This window comes from Diabrotica virgifera, chromosome 7 (genome assembly GCF_917563875.1).
Source record: "Diabrotica virgifera virgifera chromosome 7, PGI_DIABVI_V3a".
Classification (NCBI taxonomy): domain Eukaryota; kingdom Metazoa; phylum Arthropoda; class Insecta; order Coleoptera; family Chrysomelidae; genus Diabrotica; species Diabrotica virgifera.
The window spans coordinates 25,513,235-25,536,591 of record NC_065449.1 but is presented as its reverse complement, the minus strand read 5'-3'; positions in this window follow the sequence as shown (position 1 = coordinate 25,536,591).

Sequence of the window (23,357 nt, the reverse complement as noted above, 5' to 3'; positions counted from 1 at the left end):
ATGGTGGATAGACTAATTTCAGGGCTTTCTTATGGAGTTTTTGGTTTAAAATTTTGTTAACTGTTTGTTCATTATATCCATTGTTTACTGCTATTCGTTTAATGATGTTTAGTTCTATCTCGAAGTTATTTTTTGACATGGGAATTTCTGTCAGTTTATGTATCATGCTATGGTCAGATACCATAGCATGATACATAAAAAAGCCAGATACATAAAAAAGAAAGGAGTAACACCAGCTTTCAGAACTAACAACAACTTAAGCAAATATATTAAGAAGAATAAGAGCCGAAAGAGAAAACAACTACAGAGTGGTGTTTACAAACTAACTTGTGGTAATATCAAATAAATCAGTATATTTATTTTTCTAATTCATTCTGCTTTGACTACAGATTTTTTTCTCTTAATTTCTGCAGTGGATACCTTCAAAATCAGACTCAATTTGATCTGGTACTTATTTTGAGCCGAAAAATATTCAGGTTCAGATATTATTTCACAAAGCACAAACTTCAAAACGAACGTAATAAACAAGCCAAGCATAATATACTTCTTAATGTGAACTACAAACTAATTTGCGGAGTAGCAGAGTACAGATTCAGGCCAATCAAGTACAATTAGAATTGGAAATAAACACGTTGCGCAATACGATATTCAAACTTCAAACTGTTTGAAGAAGTTTAATTTCAAGTCAAACCTAAAGATATCGAAATCAAGTCAAGTCAAACTTTTTTACAAAAAAAGTTTGGTTTTCAAGTCAAGTCAAGTTTGTTGAATAAAATCAAACTAGTTTGATTTGATGCATCTCTATTCATTACCTTCGTTTTACTCACAAATTGAGCACCTAGTAGGAATTAAAATTCGTTGGATTTTTGCCTAGATAAGCTTACGTGTTGTGAAATGCATATTGTAGATTCCCCATGTCTATCCATTTATCGTCCGATTTCCTTGTAAATTGCAGGACGATCTGATTTAGATGTAACCAGAATTTGTTTCTATCGTAAGAAACCTTTTAGTTCTCCGGTTCTGTAGATTTCCGGTTGTTTACAAATAAATCCTTTATATTCGATCAAATATATATCACACATTTATTAACCAAAAACGAGGCGTACGGATGTAACATCTGTATAGCCTCTAGTTAACCGACTAATAATTATTTATAGTTAAGCACGTCAAAATATTGTAATGCATCAATTAAGAATAATCTCCCAATCAATCCAGTAATTATATTTAATTTTAGCAATTACAAAACTACCGTTTTGTCATCATTTTCTTATCTGTCAATAAAACGATTAGTTGTATTTTTAAGTTTGTTTAAGTTTTGTCATAAATATTAATAAATATTTTACTAATAAACAAATTGAATTTTTTTTTATAATAAACAATTCCTGCTTAGTAAGTACTACTGCTGTACACATATATCATTCATACCAATGTGTAAAACTAATTATTTTTGTACGTCATTATTTTAAAAATGTGCGTGTTTAATAATATCTATATTTAATTATTATAAAGATCCAATATCCCACAGACAGATACGGTTGCGATACAATATACAGCACAATCATCCTTAGGGGTGGATTTTTGCTAAAGGACGAATAAGGACGGATTTGGCAGGACAAGAGACATCCAATACTCGTGAACGGATCAACGGATTCCGCTAATTTTTGTTTATTATTTTAAATTTTTCTTTGGTATTTGCATTGTTGGGCAAAGGTTAATTCAGACTTCATTTTTGAGCCGATAGCGGGTGAAACAAAAGAAATGTTTTTCTTATATTAATTTTGAGACACCCTGTAGGGAGAACGAGGTACAAGGTTGGATATACATCAGAATCATGTTGTAGTCTCATGTTTTCTGAACATTTTGTTTTTCGAATTTACCTGATATCTTTAAAAACAATGGAAATAAACGGTTTTATTCTTTAACATGAGTTTTAACTGAAACAATACTAAATTAACAATAAAAGAATGTGTGTGTACTTTGTACGCACGTAAGAAGTTATACTTCTATTATATGATTTAAACGAAATTAATATACTTTTTATTTATATTTTGTTTAAATATCAAACTAATTTATACTTACTACTTCTCAAACATTTTTATTAGAACAGTGCCAAAAATTAAAATAATAAAAGAATAAAACACACACAAACACATTAAACAAGCCACAAATGATGTCTGAACATTAATTGTCGAAAAATTTTTTAACTAAATACGTATTTTCTGAAAATACAATTATATAATAAATATACTTACAATCATAAAATGTATCAAAAAAAACAAAAAAGAAAGTTTCTATTGGGACTCGAACCAGCGCTGATAAGAGCGGTTGGTATTGGAATTATTCATTCGCCTTCTCCGCTTAGCCATGGACACTATGTGTCATTATTTACGAAGATCGACTAACTAAACGGATTAAACTTGTGATATTTTGATATTTTGAAAATTGATCAAATTATTTTAATTTTGAATTGAAATGATTTAGAATTGAAAAAATACAACAAAACATAGAGTAAAAAAACAATATATTAGGTGAATATTGATAGAAATTTTGATGGTAATCAAATTATATAAATAAAAGTATTACATACTATGTATTTTGGCAGATCAAATAGGTAGGTTTATACCCATTATACATTAACAATTATTACGTACCTGTTGCTTTTAAAAACTATTTTAAAAGTCACTACAATATTATAAACTTTTTTGTTTCTGTCCTCACAACAATAAAACTAATATATTATACATTTGTTTACCTTTACCTTTACCTCCAAACCACAGCTGCCATATCGGATAATTTTTGACATGTCATTTGAACATCCAATCAGAACAAAGTTATAATGCGCATGCGCCGGGCTGATAGGTTTTAACATATAAAAAAATCACCCTCTATCGCCGGTAAAGAAGTATAACTTCAAAAAATAACAGTTAACAAAACTTTTAAAAACAGAAAGATACATAACGTATACAGTTCTGATCAATACCTATAAGAGTTATCTGTCGACCAGGTGAACGGTATGCACAGCGGAACGTAAGAGAGACGAGATTGTTTAATGGAGGCTCTGTGATAATTTGAAGTGGAACGAGTCCTTAACGGCAAGAACGAACTTGTGTCTTTACCTGGAAGCTCTTTAAATATACGAAAGGTACATTACAAAGATTTTCTATTTTTGAAGTCTTTGTTCCTTTCGTACCTTATATAGGAAATAGTTTCAGTTTCAAATGGCTCATCTTATTCATACTTTATATTTTCGAGGGTGCTGAAAACGAAAATTATGTTTATTTTGAATTTCATGTGGGGAAACATTGTCAAAATCGCAATTTTGCACAAGTTGCAACTTATTAGTCGCGTCTTCACTAGTGCCTCCTATCGTATATAGCTGTATCATCCGCGAAGGTGGCAATAGTGTTTTGTTCTAGCTCTGGAATGTCACACGTATACAATAGGTATAGTACCCGACCTAATACATTCCCTTGTGACACGCCAGCTAAATAAGACTAAATCTGCACATATTAACTTTACAAATAAAAAAATAGAAAATTTCCCAGGTAGAATAAATGATACCCAAGTTCCTTATGCAACATCAGCAAAATACTTGGGCAACACCCTACACGCGAGGCTGCGCTGGAAAGTCCATGTCAAAAAGAAAAGAGGGGAGCTTGATATGAGATATAAGAAATTGTATTGGATGATTGGAAAAAATTCAACATTATCCATTCATAATAAATTATCCATTTACAAACAAGTACTGAGGCCAGTATGGGTATATGGGTGCCAACTCTGGGGCTGTACCAAAGCTAGTAACCTGCATATTATCCAGACATTTTAAAACAAAGTACTGAGGAACATTTTTGATGCTCCTTCGTATATTTGTAACAGCAACGTCCACCAGGACCTGGGTATGGAAACTGTATCCGAAATAATCAAGATAACAGCAGCAAGTCACGAGCAGAGGCTGCATAGTCATGTGAATGTCGAGTCAATCCAGCTTCTTGACAACACTGAACTAAAGAAAAGACTCATACATAAGGACAAAACCATTTGAGTTAGTGTAAATGTGTAACAGTTTAGTGTAAAAAGCAGAGCATAGTGCTGTGATGTTATTGCATGTTAGTTCTAGTGCATTAGTTGTTAATAGATAAAATAAGAGTAAACCATAAGGTAAATCCTTAGATTTAAGTATTTGTTGTTAAGTTAGGTCAGAAAATAACTGCTAATTGGTCATTTGTGACCAGATAGCAGTATACAAACACTGTACAGGTGTTATACAAAAAAAAAAACAAATTATAATTTTAAAATATACATAAATCTAAATTATGTATTCTGAAAAGTTTCCAGAACACATAACTATCGTTCTAAAAATAAATAGAAGAAAGAATGCTAATAATTTATTTTGTCATAAATTAACATAAACATCTTATAGGAATAAATACAACATACATGTGAATAATGAGTGTTTTAAACTTTTCTACAGTTGCTATTATATTGTATTTTACAATAATTTGTAGTTGCAAAATTGCGATGATGTTAAATACGTGTGTTAGAAAAAAATTACCAAAGTTCATAAAGGTTAACTTATGTAATTGTCGATACCGTTGTAACCATAAATAAAAAAGGATTTTTACTAGCACTTCCGAACGATGACAAAAATCCATACTTTCACTATTGCTTTATGCTTTACGATCAGTACTAAAATATTGAATATTTAAATATACCATAGAACAATTTTGCGCAGATGATGCCGAATTGAAATTGATGGATTAAAAAATCCAAGAAAGGTATTATTACAGCTTATGTAAGAAGCAAAAGAGCGCGCTATTCAAATTAGCTCGATCAATAATATAATAATATGCGACTGAGGTATAAGGTACGTAATACAATACATTGTGTACACTCATCTATAGTTCATAAAAGAAATAGTTCATCTACTACCAACCAACAGCACAGACTGGAATTCATAAAGGATACAAAACTCAGGCAAAGGACATCGCACACATCTTATGGAAAATATAATGTCACTCAAATTCAATAAAATTTATACGATTAGATTCGTTTTAATATAACGATCAATTCTTATCATTGCGCCAACTCTTAATTATGATTAATTACGGCGCAAATTGCAATTAAAGTTTATCGAAATCACATTTTTGGAGTCCATAAAATGTTAGTTTACAATCATTATTGCTCTGAGTGCTATTCATAACAGCTTAAATCCCGCTGGGCCTAAGCGGATTAGTAAAACTAATCCGCTGATTTATGGAGTACCGAAAATCTGGGTATTTTAAAATATTTTTTCTCTCTCTAACTTATGTACCTACCCATTTGATTTCAGATTTATTTATATCAATTTCTGCTCTTATTTTTGAAAATAGAGAGTTGGCGCAATGATAAGATTTGATTGTTAATTTAAAACGAATCTATTGGTATAAATTTTATTGAATTTGAGTGACATTATATTTTCCATAAGATGTGTGCGATGTCCACTGTCCACTGTCGGACATAGGCCTCCTCAAGATGTCTCCACCCTTCTCTGTCCTGCGCAGTTACAATCCATTTTGTCGCTATTCTTTTAATGTCGTCGGTCCATCTGGTAGGTGGTCTTCCACGATTTCGCTTGTCTGCCCTTGGCCGCCACTCTAAAATCTTCTTTGTCCATCTGTTGTCTCTCTGTCTTGCGACGTGTCCTGACCATTTCCACTTCAACTTCGTAATGCGTTTTATGATGTCTTCCACTCCAGTTCTTCGCCGAAAAGAAATTAGGAGAGAGATAATTGGACAGAAACAGTCAAACAAATTACATGACGCCACTATATCCTTTTAGTCCAGAGAAATAAGATTTTTCTCGTGACACATCCCCTCCAGGCCGATACCAAATTTTTTAAGTAGTATGGACATCCATATTAATAACCTATATGTTTCCTGCAGTCGATTTTGATAATATACATAGTTACATACAGTGGCGGCTCGTGGTAATTTAAAATGGGTGTTCAATTAAGGAATATAATTATAGAAACGGTGAATAAAAGCCGCGGGAATTGCGGCACAGGCGAAAAATTTTTGGGAATCCTTTTTTTAACTATGTCATCTAGCATGCTAGTTCTTTTTGCTGATCTTGAAAAAAGGCGGAAATGCATGTAAATTGGCAAAAAAGTTGGCTACATTTGCATGAACACAAACACATTTCTGCAATATCAAATTAAATTGATGTGCATAACAATGTACATAAAATGAGTAAGGAAAATCTTTTCTTATTATTCTTTGAACGCCACCTTCCCTTCCTGACATTACAACCGCTCCATCATAGATTTGACCTACTAGCTGATTTACGGAAATATTTAGCAGTTCCAACTCTTTTTTAATTTCTGTGGCTATGTCTCTGGAACTATGTGAAACAGGTTCTAAAAATTTCCAAAAACGTTCGTAAATTTGGCCATTGATGGGCAGAAACATCAATAGTTTCATCACACTGGATGGATACAAACCGTGCCTCTGAAACCTGTTTTTTAATCTCGTCCTGGCAAACAGTTAGAATAGCATCTATGTAATATGTAATTTTGAACTGACTTTGACGTAGTTTTAAAAACAGTGTTTCCCTCCAAATGTTTATGTGATAAATGTTAAATATTTTTCTGATACAAGATCAATGAGGCCCCTGTATATTCCCGGATTTAGGCGTTCTGATGACTCGTCATGTCCGCTCAAAGAAATAAAATGCCACAAAATTTTACGCAATCGACAAGACGGGATAAAATTAATGTAACGATTTTTTTTAACTTGGTCGTTAAAGTCTTTTATCGATTTCCTATACCCAGAATCTAATAATTGGCGAACATCAATATTGCCAATATCTGAGAGTTGCAATTCATTTTTTAAATGAATTTGAGAAGATCCGTGTTTTTTAATTTTTGTCGATAAATGAGATAAATCCGTCCGTTTTTGTCCACTCTGAAGAAATAGTTTCATTTTTCGAAAATACGAAGCATGGAAAACAAAACAGAGAATTTAGTTTATCACACCCGCACAACCACGAAGTTTTTTTATATTGTTCAACTTTAAAGCAACGTTTAAACATTTTGTTTTTTATAGCACATTGCACATTCTTGTACCAAGTTTATCTCCGGCCGAGGTGGACCATTCTTTTTTATAAGAAGTCGATTTTCAAAACTATTTGCATTTTCTTTTATAAAATCCACTGAATAAGGCTCCATCATAAAACTATTAATATTGTATTTAAGATTTAATCGTATTTAGCTAGAACATACAACAGAAAATTCCAAACTGTGAACCGAAACGTGCCAAAACGCTCCACTGGTCTCTGGGTGCACTGCACAAATTCTTGCTGTTTTATATAGGCGAAATGCTTTTTCACCGATTTTAAGATTTGTCTTTCTAACTATAGGGTAGGTTACTAGTGGCTGGTTCAATTTGAATTCTGCACCCGAGCATGTCATCTGCACTTACCAAGTGCATCCAGCGGCGTAGAGCAAATAAATATGATTAATAAATAAAGTTATATTTTAATGATTCTATGAGATTAAAAAAAATATTTTAATGATATTTTAATATTTATGAGATTTAAAAAAACTGTATTTTAATGAACTTTTATTGGGTGTTCACTGCACAAGTGAACCAATGGAGAAACCGCCCCTGGTTACATATAAACAAATGAAGATCATAGAATGGTAAATTTTCGCTTTTTCGTCTATTACCAAAAAACTTCAATATGGCGTTCGCTGAATATGTCTATCCTTATTTGTTGCTTAGAAAATTGCAAAATAAGTCATAATTTTGAGATTTTATAAATTTTCATAACTTATGTAAAAATTAAGTTAGAACTTTCTTATTACACGGAATGCTGAGACTTCTTGTGCTTAAATTATATTTTAAATTTCAAAGCATTTGGCAATTGGATTTGTTTATCCCAAATTAATTTTTTTGCAACACTATAAGTCAGAAAATTATGACGTTACAGTAATACTTCGGACACTTTATGAAAGAACAACATAATTTATACTATTAACTTAATTAAAAAAAATGACAAAAAGTAATTTTAAATAGTGTAAAATTATTTTGCAAGAACATGTCGATTTTTTAATTTAATTTTTAATTTCAATAAGAATACCTTTTTAACCGTTACCCGTATTATTTTTTCATATTTAGAAGGACTGACTTTTTATACACATTTAGAAAGAAAAACAATTGTCCTAGGACAATTAGGGACGAAGTTAGCCCCCTTTTTTAATTCACATGTTCTTGCAAAATAATTTTGCAACATTTAGAATTATTTTTTGTCATTTTTTTTAAATTAAAATAATAGTGTAAATATTCTTCTTTCATGAACTATCCAAAGTATTACCGTAACTTCATATTTTCTGACATAGTGTTGCAAAAAAAATTAATTTGGAATAAACAAATTAAATAACTTTTAAACTATTTGACCAATTGCCTTGAAATTTAGGGATCGATTTAAGGGGGGGGGGGGGGTGGTATGGTTTGAAATATTTAATTTTTTTTATTATTTCAAATAAAAGTGCATACTTTCAAGAATACTCTCTGAAAATTTCAAAATAATTGAAGTAAAATTACCGGAGATACAGGGTGTTGAATATCCCTACCTTCGACTCGCTTTGCCGCGGCTTCGCGCCAGCACGCTTGAGCGTAGTGAGAAACGTTAAACAACTGTTCGCCTTCTCTTTTGTAGATTACTCCGCAATTCAAAAAACATATTCCAATGTTCATCACTTTACGATTTGGCAGACAAATAAGAAGATGAAGATGCAGTTGTCAAAACTTTAAACGCATTTTTCTCAAAACTGCTTTTTCAAATGCGGTGGACATTGTAACTGAAAAACTACTTGACCAATCTACCTGAAATTTTGCATAGATTTTCTTTAGACATTTGGCGAGGTAACAACGTCGAGATATTTTTCGTTTTGTGCTTAGTTTTTGTTCAGCAATATTAAATCTTTCGGTTTTCACAAAATTTTTATCAAAAATTTCGTATTTTTGATTTCTGAGTGATACCAAAAATTCAAAAATCAGTAAAAATAAAAAAACTTGACGTTGTTACCTCGTGAAACTCATAAGCTAATTAAATCTTTTTGAATTTTTTGTTTCGTATGATCCAGTGATGAGTTTTGATGTCCACCGCAAAATCCATTTTTTTGTGAGCTGCCTGTCAAAATTTGTCGCCAATGGCTTATTTTTCAATATTTTGGATTAAATTTTTTCTTAAATATTCTTTGAATTGTACTTAATATATTTATTTAATTTAAAAATAAAATAATTCTACCATAGCGTCGAAAAAAATTCGCAAAAATGTGCTTGATATGTTGATTTCAAACCATACCCCCTCCTTAAGCACCAGATGTCTCAGCACTCCGTGTAATAAGAAGATTCTAAGTAAATTTTTACATAAGTTATGAATATTTATAAAAACTCAAAATTTATGATTTATTTTGCAATTTTCTAACAACCAATAAGGATAGACATTCAGCTAACGCCATATTGAAGTTTTTTTATACGATTTATGAGTTTCTTACTCTCAAATTTGCTTAAAATGCTTAACTTTTAGGTAATAGACGAAAAAAGCGAAAATTTACCGGTTTTTGATCTTCATTTGTTTATAACTATGTATATCATCAAAATCGGCTGCAGGAAACATATAGGTTATTATTACAGATGTCCATAGGTACTACCCAAAAATTTGGTTTCGGCCTGGAGAGGGCTGTGTCATCAACAGGATATTTTTTTCCTTAATTCTCTGAACTATTACAAAGGAGAAAATATAGAGGAGAACGAAAAAGGTAATTATTTATAACTTCTGACGGTCGTACTAGTCAACTAGTCCTAGTCCGTACTGGTTTCAGCTTGCGTGAAATTGTGGCTATTAGATTGCGTGAAGTAGAGTTTCTTTAGCATTCCACAAAAGACAAATTGTGCGGAAAGTTCCTAAAGTTGACATGGTACATGATAATGTTTAATAAGGCAAACCCTATATATAGGTTTATAGGTTTATATGAGAGGTCTGAATAATGTTAACCAAATAATCACCTGCAAATTAACTTAGGAGATAAAATTGTAAGCAGCTATATCATTACTGCATCAAATCTATTTTATCATGTTTATCAAAAATGTTTCTTTGACATTTGACTTGACAGTCATATATTGATTGAACCAGCGGTGATACTGCGCTCAAAAAGTCAATAGGAATCTAGTTAGCCTAATTTTTTCCTAGGGCAAATATTTGTCCCCATTACTAAAAGACCAACCAAATGGAAAAAGGATTAACAGACCTTAGAGGAAAGTTAGAGGTCCTAAATTTTATACAAGAACTGAAGACTGCCTGAAAAACTTCTTCAATCGATACAGAGAACTTAGCAACATATTAAAGAAACAACAAATGGCCGAAGAGAACTGAATCGCGCATAAATCTGATGTATAATACAGGATAAATTGAACATTTACAAAAATAAGCAAATAACCGGAGCAAAGAAACACAAATATTTGTGGTCGGTTCAGAAAATTCATGACAGAAATCGAATCATATGGTTTTTTGAAAATCTACTTATAGATTTCTTATTCGTCTCTATTCGGTTCAAAAATATCTACAAAATACACAAAAAAAATGCTTCGGTCACCAAACAAAAAGTAACAAAACACTATCACAAGTCGCAAGCCACAAAAAATACTAGCAAAACCCAAAAAAACGGGTGAGAGCCGTTTTTTGAGGCTCACATCCTCGAGCGCCAAGTCATCGAACTGGAGGTAGCCCGGAGCGGGGACTCAAGGCCCGAACAAGCAATACAAATGGATGATCAGTCACTAGAGATAGCGGGAATAGAGCGCCTCACGCTGGCCTGCGTTATTCGAAGTAGGATTTCGTGTGGGAGTCCTTGTATCCAGGACTTCCACATGATAAAAACACTTTGCTGACAGATAGCCCCTATAGCGTATCAGAGTGTTAACAGGAGGATAGTCTGGAGCATTGGGGCGGGGTGGAGTAACTCATGCTTACATGAGTTAATTCTCCTCACTAAAATTAATTGTATTACCCGAATATCATTTTCAAGGGGTGAGCAAGTCTCTCAGGCTGGGTTAAATAATATTGCTTGTAGACCAGGCTGTATCGTCGCCCCCGCTAGCGAAATTATTCCGATTCGATTTTTTGAACAAATTTACTCAAAAAGAGGTTTTTATAACATATCCACAAAGTGCCGGGCGGTGCCTTGGTCGAAAAATTTTTTAAACAATTTTTTAAACAATTTCACAAAAATAATTTTTTCATTTCGAACATTTTTTTAGATAATTTGTGTCATTCTGAGCAAAAAAAGGTCTCTTGTCATTTTTGTCTAAAATTGACTGTTATCGAGTTATATGCGATTAAAAATTTGAAAAATGAGAAAATAGCCATTTTCAAGGCTTAATAACTCGATTAAAAATTATTATTATGGAATTCAAAAAGTGGCCAAATCAAGTTTCAAACTCCTTCTTCAAGGTCCTGAAGAGATTTTTGTCATTATTTTATTACAAAGCTGTTATTTTTTATTATTAATAATTAGCGCTATAGTCCAGGATGTATCGTCGCCCCCGTTAGTGAAATTATTCCGATTCGATTTTTTTACACAAACTTACTTAAAAAGAGGTTCTTATAACATATCCACAGGGTGCCGGGCGGTGCCGTGGTCGAAAAATTGTTTAAATATATTTTTTAAACAAATTCACAAAAATAATTTTTTCACTGCGAACAAATTTTTTTTAGATAATTTGGGACATTTTGAGCGAAAAAGGTCTCTTGCGATTTTTCTCTAAAATTGATTGTGAAGGGTGTAAATCGAGTTATACGTGATTTAAAATTTGAAAAATGAGAAAATGGCCATATAACTCGACAAAAATCAATTTTAGAGAAAAATCACAAGATACCTTTTTTGCTCAGAATGACCCAAATTAACTAAAAAGTATTGTTCGAAATAAAAAAATTATTTTTGTGAATTAAAAAAAAAAAATTGTTTAAACAATTTTTCGACCGCGGCACCGCTCGGCACCCTAAGGATATATTATAAGGACCTCTTTTTGAGTAAGTTTGTGCAAAAAAATCGAATCGGAATAATTTCGTTAGCGGGGGCGACGATACAGCCCGGTCTATTGCTTATTAATACTAATAAATATACTAATAATATCATAAAATAGAAGCCATTATAAATCGAAATAAAAAATGTGCAGTGTTGAAGATATTAACTTTAATAAAATCGTAAAATCAAAATAAATGAAAAGTGCTAAAATTAGTTTTTCAGATAAAACCAGTACAGGACACAGGAGAGATTAGCAAAAGGGAGCCAATGACAAATATGGAACAAAAATGTTAAATGAACTGTAGGAAAAAGCTCTGAATAGAATAACATGTAAAAATAAAATATAATAATGTATAATTTTATAATCTATAAAATATAAAACATGTTATTTACAAAATTATGTAAGTTCTATTGTATGGGTAGGACTTCAAGGCCTATTTGGCTAAACACATAAGTATCCCATTTCAAATAATTCAAATTATGGAGACATTATTAACAATATCTTATCTATATATCGCATAAATAATGCAAATCTATTAATATTAATGTATATTTAAGGATCTTCCGGATATAAACAACGAATACCAAATTGATAATAGAACATAAATATCATTGATATCTATTTGTATACAAATTCCTTAAAAAACAGTAAATAAGTAACTAATATTTTCTAAGGACATTACGTATTTCCATTTTGTTTACGCTAGCAATCAAATCAATATTTTTTGAACAAATATGTCAAGACCGTTTTCCTTCTAAATATGTAATTTATGTGTCTAGCACCTAAGTGTTTACAGTAAATAATAGCGAAAATATTCCAAAAATTCAAAGGTAATACCATAATAATTTTTAATTAAATAATGTCAAAGGTTAGTATTAACATGTAAATTGTATTATGTTTCGATATTATCGATATTTCGTTCGCCGTAAATGCGAACCGTTGATGGTTGATGTAAATATATTGTAAGGATTTTTCTTCACATCGGCATCGGTCAACGCGTATAAGAATGTAATTGAATCGCTATATGCAGAAACAATACATGTCCATTTTTACGTACACTCAGTTTTAGGCAGAATATGAGTATACCTACACACGTAATTACATCGCAAAATTACCCATCGGTGCAATAGCACATGTCCATATTATTTAACTTATACGTACAGTACCAAACGAGATATTTATTTGGTAATCAGCAAAAACCACACAAGCCCTTGACATGTGCGGTTTCTGCTAAGAAAGAGATTAGACATGTTTTTTGGACATGTGTCCCTTGGAATTGCAGGTTTTTCCTAAAAAAAAACAAATCATATTTTCTGTGTTTTGTTATACGATAATAAATTTACTCAATTGTTACAACTCTTTTCCAAAATTCATTTTTTTTTAATTCTCAAATAAAAAAATATGGTTAAAAATAATCAATAAACAAAGTATATAATAGTATCCCTCCTTCTCGTCAAATCAACAGAGGTTGGTGCCACTGAATTCACGTCAAATATATGAGAAAAATAGGACAAGTTCTATGCCATCTATTTCTTCATGAAATTTGTGAACTTAATAACGGCACAATTGGATGTCAAATCGTGCTTTTTGAGTCAAATTTGACCTTGAGGCTACTTCATGAGTTTCTTCGTGAGTTTATTGTTTGTATAAAGCGGTTTTAAGATAAGCGTTACAGATAATATGTCTTAACAAGACAGAAAACTTAGCAGTGACCCCTTGATGTTATCGTTGTTAATTGCCATTTTTCATCAATTAACTCCCAAATTTCGTCTATCATCCAGTCATCTTTTAATGACTAATATGAAAATTGCAAAAATACGAAATCGTGATTAATGTAGGAGTTTTGATTATTAAAACTAAATGCATTTTAAACAAAATTTCAAGGAGGACGTTACTAATTGATATGTTGAAAATATTTTTAACCCAAATACTATCTGTGACATTGATCCCATTTGTCCTCATCGGATTGTTTACTTTCACTATCAATAAAATATGCAGTTTTGAATCGGTGCTTCTGTGTGATCTTCTCTTAATGGTATTTTCAGTCACGTTTAAGATATTTTTTATGTATCTGATCAGTTAGTAAAATAAATGAAAATACAGTCGCTATTACCAAGAGAAAATTTTTTTTTATATATTTTTGTATATTTGTATCGTATCTTGGGTTACACAGTTTTGGGGGTTATCCTGCAATAATATAAGCATATCCCAGGAAAACTATTAAAAATACAATGTTTTTTAGTCACTGTAACCATCAGAGCCGGATTTAAAGCAATGGGGGCCCCTGGACAGAATTGGTGTGGGGCCCTACCCCATACCATTAAAAAAATTGTTGTTATAACTATGTTATACAGCCAACTGCACGGTTTTCTCTTTTCGAAATAAAAAAAGGTTGATCTACTTTTTTAAATAATAAAAAATACAAGAGCTCTATCTTGTCACAGTAAATTATTAAAAATATTTCAGTGCTCATTATAGAGAGCTGATTCAAACGCTCTTGGCCCATCATTGACCGAACTTTTGAGAATGATCTCTCTCCACTGCAGTTACTTAGCATCAGAACTAGATATAAACGAAGTGTCACCACAACGTTTGGAAACGCATCATTCACATTCTTTTCTTTTAGCAATCGGTACATTTGAAGTTCTTTATTCTTTACTTATAATTGATGAGCCGATTTCCTCTTTAAATGAATTGAAAAATTCTCCAAATTGTACCAGTTAGAATAGAATAGAATAGTTATTGTCATGAAAAATTGTACAATTTTATCGACAAAGCTTATGAAAAGTCACAAAACAATAACAATACAATTATTTACTAAAATTACATAAATCGTCAATATAACACAAAAAAAAATAATAATGAAGTAAACAGAAAAAATGAATTGCAAAATTTAAAATTTTAAATAAATTGCAAATTGCATAGTCTACCTTAGTAACTAATCGGGCAAAAAGTTAGGCTGCTGCATTATGCAGCAGCCTAACTAGAGTAGTATATTTTTTTATCTATGTTTGGGTGGCATATGATATGCCACCCAAACATAGATAAAAAAATATACTACTCGTACAAAAGATACTTACAGTAATTTCTTAGTTATTGATTAAGAAATTCTTCTACTGAATAATATGGACTTTCAGATAGGTAGGCTTTTGTCATTTTACGGAATTTGGAGAAAGATGTTGCAGCTTTAAGTTGTAGAGGGAGATGGTTGTACAGTTTTTTTGCGGAATATAATATGGATTTCTTTACTAACTCAGAGGTTGGGGTCGGTAAATAGACGTCAAAGGTATAATTTCTCATGAAGTAGTTATGATTCGGTCTTGCTGGAAATACATGTAGATGTCTACGAATTAAGCAAACAGTTTCTAAAATATATAAAGAAGGAAGAGTTAAAATTCTGTGATCTTTGAAGTAGCTTCTGCAATGTGTTATTCTTCTGAGGCCAAACATATATCGTATTGCCCTTTTTTGTAATTTGAAAATAACATCGGATGGGGCAGCTGTATCAGAACCCCAAAAAGGAAGACCATATCGAAGATGTGACTCGAACAAAGAAAAATATGTCATTTTGGAAGATGCTAAATTGAGTTCCTTCGAAACAGATCTTATAGCATAGCAAGCTGAAGATAATTTCTTCCTTAACAAATCGATATGAAGGGACCATTTAAGGTTGCTGTCTAAAAAAATTCCGAGAAATTTTACAGAATCAACGGTACTAATCTGGCTGTTATTAAGTGGTAAGGGTTGAAGAGCTCCTTTATAAGATAATGCCACTGTTTTATCTACGTTAAACGAGAGCAAATTAGAGTCCGACCAGGTTTTTATTATAAGTAGATCAGAAGTTATAGTGGCATGAGGAGTAGCAATATTAGAGTTGTGCCAAGTGATGCTGGTATCATCAGCAAAAAGAAATATTTTTCCATCGATTTTTAAACTAGTGATGTCATTAATAAAGATAAGGAAAAGTAGAGGACCCAGTACTGAACCTTGAGGTACCCCACATACAATGTTTTTGAGACTAGAGTCTGTATCATTTGCTCTAACCAATTGTTTCCTATCATCCAAGTAAGATTGGAACCAATTCAAAGAAATACCTCGAATTCCGTAGAAATCTAGTTTTTTTATCAAAATGTCGTGATTTACACAATCAAAAGCTTTGGCGTAGTCACAAAAAACGGTGGCAGTGTGAAGATTATTGTTGAGTGCTTGGTAAACGTCATGTAGTACAGAAAACATGGCATCAGTGGTACATTTATTATTTAAAAAGCCAAACTGATTTTGTGATAGAATGTTGTTTTCAACTAGAAAGGACATAAGTCGAGCTTTTATGAGTCTCTCAATAATTTTGGAGAGTACCGGTAGCAGTGCAATAGGTCTATAATTGCAAGTATTAGATTTTTCACCACCCTTATGAAGAGGAATAATGATGGCTGTCTTTAGGCACTCTGGAAATTTGCCTTTCTTAAAAGAATCATTAATAAGTGAGATGAGGACTTCTAAGACATTTTCTGGGAGATTTGAAAAAAGTTCTTCATTTAAATCATTGCTATAAATGTCGGTAAGCTTCAACGACTGAGCTTCAATTTTATTGGGAGTTAAATTTTCCAAATAGGTAATGTAAAAATCCAAAATTGGAATGAATGGATTCATATGCAGAAAGCCTCTGACTTAAAGAAGAAATGAAGTGATCTATAATAGCGACAAAAATTTTGAGTCTTAAATTTCTATAGTGTCATTTCAGTCTTTGAAATATTCCTTAAAAGAATATAAATTCTTTGAGCGATCTAAGTGCCGCCACTCCTGAATTAAGGTCAATATTTGGATCTTGGAGAATACGACTTGTGCTGTTTGTCCTCTCTAAGGTTTCATTCCGAAATATTGCAAATATTCCTGTTTCCAGTAAACACATTCCATTATACAAACCATTTGCATCGCTACGAGTTTCAAATTATTGTTGCTCATCGTTTTCTGAAATTTTGGATAATGCTCCTTTAATCTGGTTATAACATTTAACTAGTCTTTTGTGGCGGCACTTCTAGATGACTATCTAGTAGTATTTACTCTTTTACGAACAATAATATTTCTGCCACGGTCGGCGTTTTAAACATTCGATTAACAAGTTGTATCTGCTAGTAGTAGATAGTAGAAGTTGTATTTTCCTCTACTAGTAGAGGAAGTAAAAATTACATAGTTCATATAGTCCTTCCAAGAAATTAAAGAATGGTATGGCAGCAGGACAACACTTAGCTGCAGCTTTTGCAACTAAATTTAGTGAGTGGGCGTAACATGGATCCACAACGCCAAGATTATAGGTCTGTTCCAACCAGCGGTCAAACCAGTCAGAAACTATCAGGGAATAGTCGACCAGCGCGAGTAGAGGGGATAGCACTGATGACTGTATTATGTTCTCGCACTCGCCAACTGTTTGCTGACGATTTCTGACTAGTTTGACTGTTGGTTGGAACAGACCTATTATGTTATCTAATTTTAGCCTGAACACTGAACACCATTTCATTTTCCACTCATAACTGACGCGTTGTCGTAGGACTGTCCCCTACACATAGGCGTAACCAGGGGGGGGTTTTGGGGGTTATAACCCCCCCCCCATTGGGATGTACTTTGAGCTCTATACACTTAACACCATAGCCCTCAGAGACCTTCCAGTAGTTGTAACCCCCCCCTTTCAGGTAGTTGTAACCCCCCCTTAGGATCATCCTGGTTACGCCTATGCCCCTACAGTTTTTCAAATCGATAGCATCTTCTTGGTAGAATGTCATTAGAGAAATAAATATATTATCTTCTGCTTTATGACCGTGATTTGGCAAAAACAAATTTTTAACAGGAGAGAAACCTTCCATGAAACGAAGTAATTAATTGATTGACAAAAATTATTCTATGTGAATAATGTGCTGATTTTTAAGTGTGGGTGTTTGTGGGGTCCCCCGGATTGCAGCTGCCCAGCCTGGCCCCCTTAAATCCGACCCTGGTAACCATTATCTATTTCAACGATGTAGAGATGTGAATTGCGATATCTATGCATGCCTCATTGATTACCATAAAAGGTTCGATACAGCAAAGCACCACAAGCTGAAGGAGATATTAACAAATAATGAAATAAACACGTGCGATCTAAGAATTATTAGCAGTCTTTATTGGAATCAAACATCGTCTATCCGTACAGAGGTAGGAGAATCCGATTATATCAAAATCAAACGTTGGGTCCGACAGGGACTTCTGCTGTTCAACATATATTCTGAGGAAATCTTTCAGGAGCAGTAGAGGATGTTAAAAGCGGAGGTCGAATTAACGGATAATGATCAATAACATCGTAGTAGTAGTAGTAGTAGTAGTATTAGCTGACAGAAAATAATGAATAGGATGAAAGAAGTAAGTCAGAGATATGGATTTTCACAAAAAAAATGTATGATGATCTCTAAGGAGGAACAACAATTTGGAAGAATCAATGTGAATGGTCAACGAATAGAAAGAGTAAAAACATACACCTACCTTGGTACGAACTTCAATAAAATTGGGACCTTTCCCTAGAAATAAAAAAATGTATATTAGAGAAAACAAGATATACCTACAATTTAAAAAATGACCAAGCTATTCAAATGTCATGATTTATCAATAGCCCTAAAAATCAGATTTCTAAGATGTTATATCTTTCCTATACTAGGTATTATTTATATAGTTCAGTCGGATACACTTCTCAAAAAACTGGAAGCCTTTGACACTTCTCAAGAAAGTGAAAGCCTTTGAAATCTGGGTGTATTGGAGAATCCCACGAATAAGTTATGTGAATAGAGTTCGTAACGGAGTTGTTTTGCATCGGATGGAAAAAGTCACGGAAGTGGTCAGACCAGTTAAAAATCGAAAACTGGAATATTTTGGCCATGTTATGCGACACTTAGAAAGTAATAGAGAGCCAGGTCGAAGAAGAACGTCATGGCTTAAAAACCTAAGAGCAGGGGTGGGCAAATACTTTTAAGCGCGGGCCAAAATGAAATTTTCAAAATGTCTCCCGGGCAGGAGAACTATACCACAGAATAAGAAACAATTGTTTCCTATATTCCTATTCTGTGTCTGTGACTATACCCATTATATACGCTACGCGCAAGCTAATGTTTTTGGTAGCTTTTTTCTGCCCAAGAAATTTTTTGACAAAAATACTATAAGTATCATTTTAAAACATTTGGACAAGTACATTTGACTGTTAATAATAAATAATAGTAATAATAAATTGTCTGGATAAATCTGGATAAATTGTCTTACTTGGGTGTACATGCGAAAAATTTATGCCCAGTAAAATTACAAAATTTTTAATATGGACCATTATATTAAGCCATAACCAGGATTCAGATAAAAAATGAAATTCAGAAATTCGACCAAGGATAGAGTAATCAAGAGCAGCCTTTTTGAAGATATAGAAATTTCTGAGTAACCAAAGATTCAATCTGCAAATCTGATATCGGATGGTAAAATGTTATGTCAAGTCAACCATCATAGACGAAATTTAAAGGAGACAACTGATCTTGTATGGTCATGTAGAAAGAATGGACGATGATAGACTGCCAAAACAAATTTTAAAATGGACGCCAAGGGAAAGAAGGAAGAGAGGAAGGCCGAAACAATCCTGACTAGGGAGCATTCAGAAGGCAATGTCGGAAAGGAACCTTCACCCTGGCGGATGCAACAACCGACGAAGCTGGAAACTGGGAACCGGAAGGCGGAGAACGCCATGAAAAACCGGGATAATAATAAAAATGTTATATCCACTCTATTTTTCTTTATTGGATTGTTCTTTTTCTTCTTGCAGTACCGTCTTCTATATCGGAGGTTGACTACCATCATAGCAATCCTAACTTTGTTGGCTGCAGCTATGAACAATTTTGCAACCAGGAAATCCTCCTATGTCCCACGTTTCTCCTTCTCAAGATTTTTCTTTGGATTATGAGTCTTAATGGGGAGTACTTTTCCCCTCTCATTATGTGGCCTAGATAATCCAGTTTTCCCGTTTGTATGGTTTTTATGAGTTCGCACTCCTTCCCCATTTTCAGCAAAATATTGGATTGTTAATGCTGACTTAATGAAAAATCCGGAAGCTTTTGAGATGTAGCTTTTTAGGAGAATTTTGAAAATACTATGGACCGATCATATTACAAACGAAATGGTGTTACACAGAATGGGGAAGGACTAGAGAACTTTTGACCTTCATTAAAAGGAGAAAGACAGCAAGGAGAAAGGGCACATACTTAGATGTGATAAGTACGTTGTTGTAAGTTGTTGCAGCATCTTATTATGAAGGGTAAACTCGAAGAAAAAGGGGTCTTGGTAGACGACAAATGACGCGGCCGAAAAATATTCGCGTCTGGACCGGGTTAAACACACAGACAATTTTAAGAAAAGCAGAAGATAGAGATTCAATATTTATATGAAAACTACGAACACCAATACTGTTGATTTCTGACCAATGCTTTTTAAATGCATTAATTTTTTTTTGAATCCTGAGAAAACTAATAAAATATTTTTGAAAAATTTAAACGCAGAATGAAAGAATACATTATTACCAAGGGGCGAAAGTCCCTTAGAATAAACAAAAAGTTTCTTTTGAATGAGATATTTAAAATTAAAAATCACACTTAAGTTTCTCTTTTTTTCACCCCTGTGACTTATTAAAATAAACATTATAGAAGTTTTCAGGGACTTTTTCGGCCCTCTCTAATGATATAATATTTCATTCTGCGTTTAAATCTTTCAAAAATACTCTCAGGATTCGAAAAAGAATTAATGCATTTAAAAAGCATTTGCCCGAAATTTTGCGCGTACGCTCTTAAAAAATTGCTTGCGGGATTTCTAAACGGGCCGGATAAAGTAAGCAAAAGGGCCGGATACGGCCCGCGGGCCGGCTTTTGCCCACCCCTGCCTAAGAGAATGGTATAACATATCCTCTACATCCCTTTTCCGAGCTGCCTAAAAATAGTTGATTTTTAGAATTTTCGTCTCCGTTTAAAACTTTAAAATGAGATGTGATGAAAGTTTTAGGGTGCATTTATGTATTTCTTATAAAGGTTAAAAAGGGGTAGACATTTTAAGATGGAATAAACTGTTAATAACTTTTGAAAAAATGCCTTTCTGAATTAATCTTTTAATTCTGTGCCAAAAGGAGGTTTTTGTAGTAACTAATATCTTCTTCTTTCTTTATAGAAGCAATTTTTTCTTGTCCATTGTCACTCCATCTCTTGCACGGTTGGCCGATACTTTTTCTACCATTTGGTCACTTGTGCCTTGCTATTTTATCGACTCACATCCGCCATTATGTTGAGGTGATTGTTGTATTATTTTTTTTGTCGATTTAGTGTCCACACTTGGACATACTTGGACAGCGTAATCCCCAGGTTGTTTATTTCCATTACTTGTTCAATGCTGACTCCATCGACTTACAGTTTACATCTTATTCGTTATTTGCTGAATACTATTGGTCTAGATTTCTGAATTGAAATCATCATGTTAAATGTTTTGCTCTTAAATTTGTGAACTAATCTTTGAAGGCTATAATCATTTTAGGCCATCAATATTGCATCTTCTGTGTAAGAGACAATTAAAAAAAAATCCACAAGGAAAAGAAAGAATTTTCTCGTAGTTGGCTGTATACCATCAATCACAAAAATTTTAATTTCATTGTTCAATAGCATAGGGCTTAGTTAATCCCCCTGTTTTATTCAGGTTCCGTAAGTTGTCCATTTATTCTGACTTCCATCTTACTGTTTTGAAAGACCTTTTCATTTGTCTTTATAATACCCAGCGGGATCTCTTTGCTTTACAAGAGATGTATCACATATTTAATCCTTACTCTGTCAAATGCCTTCTTCAAGTCTATCAAAAATACGAATGCGCATCTAGCATATTTTAATGCTTTCTCTGTAATCTGTTTTATGACGAATATTGTATCTGTACACGACCATCCTGTTCGGAAACCTTCTTCATGATCTGCTAAGTTTATGAGCTGATTTATTGGTTCTCGCAAAATATAAGGTTCTAAGGTTTACGGCAGTTAAATTTTATAATATAAACTTTAATAAAAAAGTTATATAATAACTATTCGCTTTACTCGACATCAATCCCGATGAAATGAAAATAAAATAGACAATAAAAAATTTCATTAATAATAGTTTAATCCGGTACATTGTTACAAACTTACTAACTTTTATTTCTCATAGATAGTAATTTATGTACAAAATAATAATAGCTGTCTAAATAGTCTAAATGCATAGTCATTCAGGATCCATAAGCTATGAGGATGTTATTTATTGTTGAAAATAATGTTCGTGTTAGGTCAATTCGATTAACTAACTTGGATGTACCCGCAATTTTAGAAGAAAAGGATGCATTTTATGAATGTTTATTCTTGATGAACTGTAATTAATCAAGCTATAAAAATATGTTTTTGAAAAGATCATGATCTACAGTATGTCCCTGTAAGTTGTATTCATATGGAAAACTTTTTTATTATTAATTTTACGAAAAAAAGTTATTCTTCATTAAAAGCTCTGCATGGTTCAAAACCCAAGATTCAACCATCAGATATCAAATTTTATAAATGTTATACGAGGTATGTCAAAAAGTTTGAATTTCACTCAAGAGTAAAGTAGCTTTATTTTTTACAATACTGAAAATTGCTATTATGAAAAGTTGTTTGGAATTAAAAACTATATTCTAATATGCAATTACATCATTCTAATTGAAAAAAAAGTTTTTTTTGAAAAATTAGGGATAACTAACATTATTTTCAGTTATTTCAATTCTGATAACTCTATTATTAATTTTACGAAAAAAAGTGATTCTTAATCAAATTTCTCGATAGTCTAAAACCTAAAATACAACCATCTTATAGCAAATTATATACGAGATATGTCAAAAAAGATAAATTTAGATCAAAAGTGAAGTACCTTTATAGTTCAGAATATTTCAATTAGAAGGATTTAATTACATACTGAAACATAGCTTTTAATTCTAAATAACTTTTCATAATAACAATTTTCGATATTGTGAAAAATAAACGTATTTTACTCTTGAGCGAAATTCATATTTTTTGACATACCTCGTATAAAATTGATAAAATTTGACATAAGATGGTTGTATTTTAGGTTTTAGACCATACAGAACTTTTTATTAGGAATCACTTTTTTTCGTAAAATTAATAATAAAAGAGTTATCTGAATTGAAATAACTGAAAATAATGTTATGTTATCCATAATTTTTCAAAAAAAAAAAAATTTCAATTAGAA